General features: G+C 47.7%; 1 protein-coding gene across 3 annotated transcripts in view; it reads left to right on the forward strand.

Moving 5' to 3' along the window:
• Nucleotides 1-13,440, forward strand: part of EPHB1 (EPH receptor B1) — a 395,735-nt gene that overhangs the window by 261,713 nt on the left and 120,582 nt on the right. The gene's annotated exons all lie outside the window — the stretch shown is intronic.

A 13,440-nucleotide genomic window follows, 5' to 3' on the forward strand; every position in this document is an offset into this window, starting at 1 on the left:
TTCTAAACATAGTAGCATTATAGTATGTTTCAGTGACAGGCAAACCAAGTCTCTATATCCTACTCATTTTCAAAAATGTCTTGCCTATTCTTAAACATTTTTCAAGATGAAATTTGGATTGGATTGGCACATTCCAATAAACCGGCCTATTAGATTGGGGTTGGGATCACATGGAAATCAGGGATTACTTTGGGGAGGACTGGCATCCCTATGGTACTGAGCCTTTCCATCGGGAAGCATGTATTCCAGTCTTCTGTGCTCCTCAGCAAAGTCTTCTAGTTGGCTTCATACAGATATTCCACAAGGCTTGTGAAATTTAAGCTCAGGTATTTTATGGGTTCTGTGGTTATCATGAATAGGCTCTTTCTTTTCATTGTATTTTCAAACAGGTTGTAGTTATTGTGACTAGAGGACTCTCTAAAGGTGGGAGCTGGGGCTCCCCTTCACTGAAGGGTTCAGAGTCTGGCCACCCATGTGGTAGGGCAGTGGAGGGCATTCCCCACCAGGCCACCCCATGACCTCCAGGGCTCTTCCCGTTCCAAGAATGAGAGTGCCACAATAAGAACCTGATCTCAGGTGAGCTCTAAGTCCCTGGGAAGTATATTTAACTTTTTCAATTTCTCTTTTACTTCCCTTTATCTTGAATTGTTGTTTTTGGAACCAGGGCCTTTTCCACGAACTTTGAGAAAGACAGTACACTGCATGAGCCAGTGCCTGAAAGGCACTTCTGTGTATCCCCAAGGAAAATTGCATGAATAATCCACAAGTATTTAACCTACAATCTTTTCCCAAATGTTATCTTGCTGCCTTTCTGATTTATAGCCTCTAAAAAGATGGATAATTAAGACAGAAAAAAATCTGTCATCAGGGAGGGGACTCTCAGGCATTCCTGAAGAACTGTAGAGATACAGGAGGGGCTGGTGGGAGAAAGACTGCTGAATCTGTCTCAGCCTGGAGCCCTCATCCCAGCTGCCACCAGCCCCACCCCTTGCATGCACAGGTGCTAGTTCAATCTGGTCAAGATATTTGCCTGCTTTTAGAAGATTCCTAGCAAGGCTGGTACCCTTTCCTCCTCAGTGCCTAGTGCCTGAGAGTTCACAATAGGCTGGTGCTGTGTGTGGCCAGCTGGAGTCTTCACACCTGCAAATGGCTCTGAGGAGCTGAGATTCCCTCACCTGCAAGCTCCCACCCTCTGTGGCACCCTCCTCCCTGACGGGCTTTAGCCCAGTGGCTGCCAATCAGATCTCAAGATGTGCAGCAGCCTCTAGATTTCTGTCCGGTTCTTTGTCTCCACAGTTGTATCTGCATGGAAGGAATGACTGAGTTCTGAAGTGTGTCAGGACCTGCTGAATCAGATGGGTGGTTTAAGGTGGTTCAGGGTCCATGTTTGCATCAATTAGAAATGCCATTCCAGAGTAAGGAGCTCTGCAGGCAGGGGACGGGGTCTGCCCAAATGGAGCCTAGCCCTCCTGTGTCAAAGACCTTTGAGAGTGCCTCAAGGTTCTTTGGCTTCAGGAAGAACTCTGGCTGCCTTGGAATGCTGCCTGTAGTGACCGTGAACACCTTTGAGGCTGCCCTGGTAGAGGGCATTGATTTTTCAGCAAAAAGAGCTGTGGGAATCCTGCATGGGTCAGAGATACCTTGGCCAGGGTCTGGGATTGTGCAGCCTGTCCCAGTCCTACCTTCAGGCCTGGGAGATCCTTTAGAAGAGGGCTGCCTGAGACCCCTCCTGCTTCAGAGGATCTTCAGGTCAAATGTTTTGAACAGTGTCTTTTTTATTCATTGTATGATGTACACTTGATCCCTCTTTTCCTTCTAGAAGGTGAAGAGATAGACAAGGCTTTCTGTATAATTATCCCAGCCAGTCCTTATGCATATAGATCACAGTAAGCATCTATGCTGAATGCATCATCATATTCTGCAATTTGATTTCCCCATGACTGTGATGAGTGCAGGGTCCCCTCCAAGTCACTGTAGCACAGTGTCTGCCCTCTCCAGGCTCCGAGGGATGCAGCTCTGTCAACCTTGTAACTCAGTGGTTTGGGTGACTACTGTGCAGATGCCTCTTTCCCCTGCAGACTTTCAGCTGCTCAGCGTAGATATGAGCATCTTTTCAGAATCTTGCACGAAGGTTATGGCACATAGTACGGTCTCAATAAACATGATGGAATCATCACAGTCAAGAACCAATGAACAGTTATGTGCAGAGAGTATAAGCGACTTACTTAAGATCAAGCTGTGGCAAAGTTGGGACACAGTCCCCGGAGTTCCATTTCCTTCTTTCACCACTACAGAAAGGCCTCTGAGGCCTGTTTTCTGGACTAGGAAAGAGTCTTAAAGGTCAATTCTTTAAGACAACATGCACATATATTCAGGAGTTGTAACAGGTATTTCTAAATTCTGAGATACTGAGCTGTTTGGCTATAACCTGGCCATTCCCAGAAGCTTCAGGTATTTATGTGACACCTGAGACTCAGAGTTAGCGCTCTGAAGCAATGAAAGTCAGCAGTACCCCATGCAGGGACTGTTTTAAAAATCGAAAAATGGATCAGACTTCTAGAGATATGAAGGAAGTTGACCCAGACAGGACGAAGGTAGATTAGAATACAGAGTAAAGGGTGATATTGCCCATATTTTAAAACTTCTTCACTTCTTTGCAAGACCAAAGGAAGAAATGTTTTTTGGTGCAAAATTTATATTTTGGGTAGCACATTACCTAATTTAACTTGTATGGTCAGTTTGGTTGAACACCATAAGTACATGGAATCTTGAATAGGGATTGAGATTTTGTTGGTTTTTCTAGGTTAGTGTGATGCCCTGATAGATATATCCCAAAGTAATTTGGGCAGTGAATAAAGAAGTATTTGCAAAGTCCCCTTGGGAGACTGAGGAGGAAAGAGGAAATATTCAACTTCCCCATTTGGATAATTCCTGATATTCTCACAAGCAGTGGGAACAACAAAATCAATAGGCTGAGCCCTCGATCTTGGAGTTCACCCCTATGAAACTTATTCCTGCCAAGGATAGGTTAAGCCTACTTAAAATTATGCCTGAGTTACCCCCAGAGAACCTCTTCTGTTGCTCAGATGTGGCTTCTCTCTCTAAGCCAACTCAGCAGGTGAACTCACTGCCCTCCCCTCTACATGGGACATGATTCCCAGGGGTGTAAATCTCCCCGCAACATGGGACAGAACTCCCGGTATCAGCCAGGGCCTGGCATCATGGGATTGAGAAAGCCTTCCCAAAAGGTGGAAGAGAGAAAGCAAATAAAATAAGGTTTCAGTAGATGAGAGATTTCAAACAGTTGAGAGGTCATCCAGGAGGTAATTCCTAAGGATTATATAGATATCCCTTTTTAGTTTATGGTGTATTGGAGTGGCTGGAGGGAAGTACCTGAAACTGGTGAGCTGTGTTCCAGTAGCCCTGATTCTTGAAGATGACTGTATAAAGAGGTAACTTCTACAATGTGACTGTGGAGAAAAAAGATGACATGATCTACAGCTGTCCTTGACTTTGAATGTCTCCAGAGGATTTCCAGGGGTTCATGTCGAAGATTCCCTCTCTTTGGTCTCACTTTGGGCCACATAGAAGTTCAGACTCTTCTCCCCCGACCCCCATGCAGGTAGTAAACCCAGAGGGGGCCTCCGGGATGCAGGGCACTCAGCTATCCTCCACAGCCTTTGCAGCCCCCAGGAAACCCAGACGCCAGGCTCCAGCTCAGTCCAGAGAGAGGGGCTGTCTCCCTTTCCAGAAAGTGGAACCCACTCCCTCCCTCCCCAGACAATTAGCTGCCTTGAAGCAGGAGAAACAAAGAGGACTTTCTACAAACATTTGTGTTTAGTGAAATGTATAACACTAGGTTCTTTGATGCTCCCGAAATCCCTCTCAGCAGGGTCCCTCCTTGTTTTGACTAATCATTTCTTCTTATTACTAACTGTTATGATTAGAAGAATTGCCTGAGTATAGGCCCAGTGTTTCCAAGACCCTAATGAGCAACACGTGCAGACTTGCTTAGCACAAGCCTGAAACCAGTCTTTCGGTTTCTACAGGGGCATTTCTGAGACGGTGCAGGAACAAGAGCTTCCTGCCTCCAAGAGAGCTCCCCTCCGCAACACCCTACTGCATTTGTATCCCACCTAGGCCTTACACCCTTGGGTGCCTTCACCCTGGATGAAGAGTTGCTAAGGGTGAGCTTTGGAATTGACCATATCTGCATTAAATCCTGGTTCCAGTTCTCACCAGCAGCATGACTTGGGCAAGTTAATAACTCCAAACTATAGTTTCCTCATATGTAAAATCAGGATAATAGTTCTGACCTCACAGGGTGTTGAGAAGATTAGATTTCATTGAGCAATGCATAGAAATACCTAAGACAGTACTTGGCATATAGGGTTTATTATTCAAATAAAATTCAAATTTCCATACAGAATTCCATGGAAATGGAAAGCGTAATGACACCTCTGCTCTGCAGATGCTCCCTGTAGAAATCTACTTCCAGGAAAGGACCTGATGTTAGGCCTCCCTAACATCAATGCAGTGGCTTGAATGAGTGTCACCAAATCAGAGCCATGGTCTCCTCACTGCCATGCAGTTGGCACCGGTGTCTGTTCTCAGGAAGCCTCCCCACCTGGTCTGAGACTTTCCGGTCACCCAGTCGGCTTCGGCCAACCTGGAGGCCTGGGCACTCGTGCTGCCTGTGCACAGCTATGTGGCAGACACACGTCGGTTGACAACTGTGGCTGCAGACAAACCATTTTGCTTCTCCAGTCTTCAGTTTTCCCATCATTAAAGTGGGAACAATAATGTCTCAGAGATGTGGGGGGAGATGTTACGTTAGTGGCATGAGGTCTGAAAAAAGACTGTTCTCTTCAGAGATGTTCAAAGAATATTCAGAGTCTGCTCACTTCTCACCCCTTCCACTGTTGTCACGCTGTTTCAAGCCGCCAGGATCTCTCACCTGGATAACTGCTGTGGCTTCTGATCAGGCCTTCTGCTCCCACTCTTAGTCCCTGCACTCCTCAAGGCAGCTAGACTGATCCTGCAAGAAGCCCGGACACCTCATTTCCCTGCTCAGAGCTCCCCATGGCTCCCATCTAATGTCAAGTGAAGTTTCTGTCAGACCATGGCCAGGACCTACCTAATCTCATTTCCCACTAACTTTCCAACCTCTATTACCACCCCTTGGTAAATACCCTGAAACCATTCTTCTTCCTTGGTTTTCCTCAAACAAGCCAAACACATTCTTAGCTCAGGGCACTTGCATCTGCAGGTCCCTTCTCCTGGAGAACACTGTCGCTATATATCTATCTTGCCCCATTCAGTTCTCTGCCCAAATGGCCTCTCCTCTGAGACAGCTCCCTTTGCCACGCCATCACTCGGTCTCTCCTCAGCTTGCTTCTTGTTTATTGTCGGAGCCTTACCACTGCCTATATACTTACTTAATTATTGAAGTATTATCTGGCTCCCCCATTAGAATATAAGCTCCATGAGGGCAAGAGGTAATGCCTGACTTATTGCATTTGAATTGTTGTGATATAATAATGCATTTAAACACAGCTGTTATTGGAAAGCCAAGCACTGTTACAGTGCTTTCCTTACCTTGCTCAGTCAGTTGTCCTTTACAAACCCCCAATGGGTTGCAGTTATCAGCCCAATTTACCCGTGAGCAAACTAAAGCCTAGAGAGGTTATGCCGCAGACCCAGGATTGAGCTCAGTCCAGATTTGAACATCTGAGATCTACTATTCCGAGTGAGCCATCCCTGGGTTTCATTTTAAACTGATTCCAAAGGTGGCATAAAATTGTCCCTGTGAAGGGTACATTCACATGGCTACTAGAAAAAGTGAAGCCACATGGTTTCCTCAGATTTCAACATTGTCTCCTTTTACTCCTGGTTCTGAGACATCCTACATTTTAAGGAGAGGAACGAGGGTGCCTGAGCTCGTGATGGGGCAGACGTCAATCGGCTTTGTAGGCCCTGCTGCCTCAGGGCCAAAGCATGGCTCCATCTTGAAAGGAACATCTCAGAACTTCAGACACCACAACTTCATATTGAGCAAAACAATATTCCAAATGTCTGGTTCTCATCCCTCACAAATTGTAGAGTATCCTGGGTCTGTTTTCTTCAAAGAGCCTAAGCCCTTCAGGCTTCCACCACAGAGAGAATGATGTCTCACCAGTCTGTTCATTTTGATGACGCCACTTTCCACCAGGTCCCCTCTACCTTACTTCTGTTTTCCTGATATGGCCTCAAATAGCCCATAACATCAACCCCTTACCATGATAAGACCAGACAACTCCTGCTCCCACTGGCCCCTACTATTATGGTGTTATTTTACCTGATGTGGAATCTTTTAGGAGCTCCCCCACTGCCAGCAAAGGGACCTCAGTGAAGGAAGTGGGAGTGGGGGGCACATAGGCTTCTGCCCCTCTCTAAGGTTCTGAACCAACATGGGGCACACATCACAGCCCTTTCCTCTAGGACACTGGCGCAATCTTGTCCAACTGCTCCTAGAAATTCTGCACCTGGCGAGGGAATGATAGAAGAAGTGGTGTGATGCTTGGGGAGGGAGGGAAAGGAGAGAAAGGGATTTGAACTTAGGCTACTCAGTGTCATAGCTACAAATGACTGCTAGAAAGAATAGTGTTTTTGGTTTGATGTTGTTTTCAAATAACTATTTACCAAAGAAGAAGCCTCAACTGAACATGAAACTGACCTCATGTTTATTTGATAACTCTACTACTTGCTGACAATTGCAAACATTTTTTTCTTAGCTTGTGTTGTCCTCCAACCCAGCCTGCTTTCCAACCCCCTATAGTATATTTAGGACAAAGGCATAACAACCAGCCTTATTTGGTTTGCTGCATATTTTGCCCCCATAGAAGACATCTTCAGGCCTTCATTTCCATGTATGCCTTTGCTTCTTAATTCCTGTCTATTTCCCCATAAATCTCAATGACCTTTCCATCTTCTTCAGGAAGCCTTCTAGTCCCTATGACATGGTTTCCTTTAATAACTGTCACCCTTTACATGGGCAATGGATAAACAGATGCCCTAGAAAAATGCTCATTTTAGACAACCAATCCTGGACCAGCCCACCCATGATTTTTTGGTCCTTCGCTACCCTTACCTGAACCATCTTTGCTCATGATGCCATTTTCTGTTCTCCTTTTCTCTCATCTCTTAACACAGTCCTTTCTGAAGCCTGCAGTCATTTTCTAAACTATGATCTTGATTTTTCCCAGCCACAAGAACATTATACATCTGCATCATCTTGACTCACAATTCTCAGGAGTTCTGAGTATCAAATGGCCTTCCTAGCTCATTCCCAGACCATATCCTTCCCATTTTTCCTAAAAGGAGGCTACGTAGAGGACACAGTTTGCTGGAGGAGTAAAGGAGAAGTGCAGAACATGATGCTAGAGGGTGCCATCAGGGTCATCTCAGTATGGGGGAGGATGAGCAAGACCAGATGCCACATCAAAGTCAGACCACCTCTCAGGAAGCAGAGGTGCAGGCTTGCCCAGAGTTCACAAGCCCAGGAGGTAATAAAAGGGGTGTGGATGAGACTGCAGAGAGCAGGGCTGCTCTGAATGCATAGCCCCACGCCCAAGGCTGGGGTTCCACCCATTCCCAAATGTCTTTACAGGAGTAGGGCGGCCTGCTGGCTACTGATGTGGGCAGAGCCTCTAAGGGGCTTCTTTACAGGTGTAGCCCCTACGTTGTGGGCAGGAGCCCTGGACAGCATCTCTGAATGTCTTGGTCTACACTTCAGCTTACTTCTGCCAAACATCTGAAACTCTCTCGTCTGTGCTGCTCACTTTGATCCTTAAGAACATGTGTTCACAATTCCCAGTACTCCATCGCTATGGGAGTTTTCCCTCACTAATAAGCATCTGGGTCCCTAAACATCAAGCTCTGTAACCTCCTTATCTTCATGGCTTTCACAGTGCACAGCACCGTTCTGGGTAGCAGGGTTCTGCTGAATTCGATCTGTCTCAAATAGATGAGCTGGCCAGGGTTCCAGGTGATCCAACAATAACAAACTACTGCTTATAGAAGCTGACGTTTCCTCAGTACCAGCCACATAGGTGAACAGCTTCGGCACATTATCTCATTAAATCCTCAGATGGACCATTTTTCAGATGAGGAAATGGAGGCTTAGAAGTCCACCTTCTCAAGGCCCACCATCTAGACAGTCATTTTCAACTTGGTTGTTATTAACATTGAGGAAGTTCATTAGTTGATTTCAGGGGACTGTGGAACCCCTCAGAGTCTCTGCAAACTTGTGGGTTTGACCACATGCCCACTTTTCTTGGGAAGATTTATTGCTTTCATCATAGTCTCCAAGGCATTGTGCACACAATGGGGAGAACTCCGTCTCTGGTCTGATTTAGAGGGCACAACCCCAGCCTGCACAGGGGGTTCTCCCCAGAGGTTGTCACCTTCCTGCTCCTAGGAAAGTGTCACCAGCTCCAGCGGGAAGGGGGCCTTGGGACACAGCCTCTGGCCACACTAACGCAGAGTGGCTGGACTAGCTCCACCCAGTAGGCACCTGGAAACAGCCTGAAATTCACTTCTAAATTCTGAGACGGGGACGCTGGCCTTATTAAGATTCCTGATAAACGAATTGGTTTTCTGGGCTTACCTGTCTTCAGCAGATTTTCCCTTTGATTACTCAGGAGTGCTCCTATTTCCAGCTTAATGCCTGCAAATAAATTCACCTGCTCTCTTCCACCCACCCTGTCTCTCCATTCTTTTAAAAAATCATCTGGGCCAAATCACATAAAGAAGCGGGAGATTTCATCTCAATATGGCAACACCTGGGCTGGCCCTGTGGCTCTTAAAAGAGCCTTTCTGTTTAACCCCGCAAGGGCCCAGTGCTCAGCTCATGCCCTTGGCAGGCTGAGCTGACCCCTCGGGAACACCCTAGAAGGCACTGGAGACCCGTCCCCATAACCCAGGACCCACCGTGCCCCTCTCCCAACCCAACAGAAAACTACAGTGCAACACTTTTCCTGTCCTTAGCCCTTTTAACAGAAGGCGTTCATCAGTAGTAACCATGGCAACAGATCAGAGAGGCTTCAAAAAGCCTGTCTGTGTGTAATTAAGAAAAACGAGGAAGCAGACACAAGAGCAGAGGGCTTGGGCAAGGAGATGGCCGGCTGAGCCCTGCTGTGGCACTCACTCAGGACTCTGGCTGATGGAGACAGTGGAATTCCTTCCTCTCTCTCTTCTGGCCTCCCTCCCGCTCCTCCTTCTAACGTTTGTGTCCTTTCTGGGAATGTCGCTGGGGTCCTGATTCTGGGGAAGGGACGTCTGGAGGGCGGAACCGGGACCCAGTCCAGTGAGCATGGCTTGGAGGGAAGGGAAGAGGCCCCGGTACCTCCCACCAGACAGACCTATTCCGAGCCCAGACCTGCTCCGCCCAGGCTCTCCATTCAGGTACGAGGGGCGGAGCTGCCTGCCCGCAGATAGGTGCTTTATCCTCAGCATGATGGAGCACAGACCCCTGAGATCATCCTCCTCTCAGCCAGCCAGACGCCCGGCCCTGGGAAAAGAGACAGGAGCTCAGCCCTGTTAAGGGGTAGCCTGAGCCTCAGGGCTGTTTGATTTCACAGCCCTTATTCTTATCTGAAATCTTCTCATTTATCTCTGTTCACATCTTTCCTGTAAGTTTTCTCTCACCAGAATGGAAGCTCTATGAGAGCAGAAGCTGGCCTGTCTTGTGTTTCCTTTCTCCCTAGTGCCTGCGAAAAGGAACAGAGTATTTGTCAAAGGAATGAATGAGTGAGTGAATGAATGGATGGATAGTGAATGGGATCCCAGTCATTGCCTGTAGCCCTGATACTGGCCGCCTCCACACATGTGCCCTGGCACCCACCCCATGCCTGTGTACTCAGTCTCTCTGCTGAGCTCTCAGATGGAGAGTCATGCCAGCCCTTGAGGAGGCCAGTGGGGAGGGACACACAGCAGGCCGCTAGCCAGGGAAAAGTCCTCTAACATATGTTCCTGCTCCTTGGAAGAAAAAGATTTGGATTTACTCACTCCTAGACTAAACCACCATGGGCACTAGGCCTGCATCTGTGCCCCGCAGGGCAGACACATTTGCTCTGAAATGTTGCTGTGGATGAGAAGGGAGAGGCAGTGGCTCCATACAGAGGGTCTTTGTAAACAAACATTTTTAAAAGGCTCCTTCCTGGAAACCCACAGCTCGCAGAGCAAAGGAACAGACATGGCGCAGAATCTACCAGGTTGGGTTTCCCCAGCTCCCACGGACACCACTAGATCGGGGTGGGGCAGAACTCTCCAAACCAGTTCCCCAGTCACTCCCTTTATCTCACCAAAGCCTCTCACCCCCCTGGGTCTTGAGCAGTGGACCTTTATTGCTGTCACTGCTGCTGCAAAGTCTCTCCAAGGACCTCCCGTTATCGACAGAGGGGCATTGTGTCTCACCCTGGAGAGGAGTGCACATGTGACCTTCAACCATGCACAGCAAGGAAGGATAAAAACCCAGTGAAAAGGGTCTGGGCAAAGTGCTGCTGGGCATGGAGTCCCAGAGACCAATCGGATGCCAGCCCCAGCCCACCACGAGGTCCCAGAGTGGATGAGGATGATGCAGAGGAAGAGACTAGCACCACATCATGATGTAGTCTGTGTTGGGCATGAAGAAAGGGGCATATGGAAGCCCCGAGAGAGGAGAGCATGACTCTGACAGGCCATCAGGGAATGCTGCTAATGGAGTGAGCAGGATGCTGAGATTTGAAGGGTGAGCAGGAGTTTGTCAAGGAGATAAGGAGGGAAAGTAATTCTGGGCAGAGGAAAGAGCCAGGTGCAGAGGTTCATGGACATGAAGAGAGGCTGGTGGGCAGAGAGAACTGCAGGAATGTTTTTGGTGGCCACAATATGAGGGGCAATGGCCGAGTGGCCAGAGGTGAGAGCAAGAGCAGGAGGACCACGGGGGACTTGAATGGCGTGGATAGGAAGGCAGACATGTAGGGAAATTGGAAGTCAGTGATGTTTGAGCAGAGAGACACTATGATCCCATGTGTATTTTAGAGCTCACACTCTGGCACAGGGGAACAGATTGGACAGAGGCAAAAGTGATGCTGGCAAATTAATTACAGCCTTTTGCAAGGGTATGGGCCCAGAGTTCTGAAGCAGTGGCAATACAGAAAAAGGGAGCAATCTGAGGGAAAGGAGATGGAATTGATGGACAGCAGTGATGGGCGTGTGTTGGGGGATACAGAGTTCTGACTCCCGGGGACCAGGTGGTGACTGCACAGGGTATCAAGGCAGACAGGGACTGAAACTGCCTTCCCTGGATTTGCCAAGGAGGAAGCCAAAGGGACACAGTCTTGGTGGAATCGTGGGCAAGTCATGAGGCTGAGTTGGCTGAGCAAGAAAAGAAGAAAAACAGTGAGTGTAAACTTCTCTTTGGAAAAGCTTAGCTGGAGAGTAAAGCCAAGAAGGCGTGCAATATGGAGAGATGCCAGCTGGATGTTTGCAAATGACAAAGACCTTCACATGGTTAAGCTGAAAAGCTGGAGTCAGGAGAAAAGAGGTCATTGAAAGAAGGATGTCTCCAAAGGGTATAGGGATGGGAAGTTCCTCTCCTGGGAAGTACCTCTCATGGCCAGAACTTATCCCTGCTGCTCTGTCCAAGGCTGCTTCCTGAGTGGTAGCCTCGGGGTGTCCTGAGAATGCAATAAGATAAAGGTTTTAAAAGACTGACCCCATCCTTAGCATACAGCACACACTCCACACATGTATTTGTTGTGATTATGAAGAACCGTGGCCAGTGGGCAATGCTACACTGGCTCCCGCGAAAATGAGATGAGTGGCAATGGTGTTGACTTCTGGGAGTGTATGGTCTGTGTCTCATCATTCTGAAACAAACAGACATTGAACAATATGGTTGCTAATGAATTTTGCAGCATGAGGCGAGGCTGGCCCGGCTGAGCGGGAGCCTACCTGAGCCCATACTGCTGACCCTCCCAGTACCAGCTGTGTGTTGATTTGAAGAAAGATTGATGTGTATCTCAGGGCTGATGGTGGAGAATTCTTGAACACAATTTGCAAGACTTCAGTAAAAATGTTTTATGAATTCTGCCCTGTCACTAGCGTGCATGAAAGTTGTGCTTTAGTGCAAGCCTAATGGGCTTTATATAGTACAGTACTGATTTTCTTTCATGTTTTAATATGATCCGATTTAATATTTGCTTTCTGCTCTAGCTGCTTGCTGTTGACAGATTCAGCACACAGTCCTTCCCTGGTGCCCCCCGACCTCGTTGTTATTCCCTCATTTTGTGTTGGCGTTTGATTCCTGTTTCCAGCATGAACCACTTTACACATGTCCTCCTTCAGCAAGTGACAGTCATATACATGAATTCTGCATGCATATTATCCGGAGCGGCTGCTCCAGCAAATCCGCCATTCAGAAGGAGTGGGGGATGGGGGGAGCTTCTGGAAAGGATACATTTCCATCAGTTAAACATTGAGGATCTGCAAGGCTCGGTCTTGGGAGCTACAGGCTGTGGTCTGCCCTGTTCTTAGGTAGGAGTGTCTCCACCTTAATCTCAAAGCAGCCAGCCACATTTTACCCTCCTAAGAAGTACTAGGCTTTCTAGAATTTTGCAACAAGGCATTTGTCAAATTGGTAGCACCAGCCATAGGTTGTGCTGCCCAGGAGGAAGAAGCCACCTCCATTGAATCCCCGTGGACCTGGCTGGTTTGTAGAAGAGAGTCTGTTCCAGTCCCCTGTTATTCTGGGGGCAAATAATGTCCATGAATCTGAGCACCAGTGTTTGGAGTAAAACAGCATTCTATGTGGGGTTGGAGACAGCTTTTCCCCTGGTAGGACCCCTTAAAGACAGCCTGTTTCACTAGCAGGGAGCAGGGGGCTACAGTTAAGGACATGGGCTTTGGAATCAGGAAGGTGTGGCTTTCCATGTTGGCTTCAGTTCTTATGGACTGTGTGATCTAGAGCCAGTCCTCTTTCTAAGCTTCAGTTTTCTTCTCTGTAAAATTAATTTATAATTGTATCTTCTTGATAGGGTTCTTGGGGTGATTTAATAAGGCAGTTCATGTAAAGCTGCAGCAGTGTCTGCAATACATTCTGGTGCCTTTCTCATGTCATGGGGTGTAGGAACCTTTCTTACCCAACCCTGCTTCTTAGCTCCATGCACCAAAGCTGGTACAATGTGTTTGTTCATCTGTCCTTGTGCTCTGGCAGCCTGTCCTACACAGAAATACCCCTGCCACCCTGAACATGCTAGATACATCCCAAATTGTGTGACATTTTGGACAGAATGCTAGGATATGCCATCTCGACTGTTGGGGCTTTTGAAGGTCCTATCATATGCCTCATCTCCTGAGTTCTAAACCAACTGAGAAAAGACATCGCTTCCAAGGAGCATAAATGTCCAGTTGGTGAGCGGA

Source organism: Tamandua tetradactyla, chromosome 15, assembly GCF_023851605.1.
Source record: "Tamandua tetradactyla isolate mTamTet1 chromosome 15, mTamTet1.pri, whole genome shotgun sequence".
NCBI classification, from domain to species: domain Eukaryota; kingdom Metazoa; phylum Chordata; class Mammalia; order Pilosa; family Myrmecophagidae; genus Tamandua; species Tamandua tetradactyla.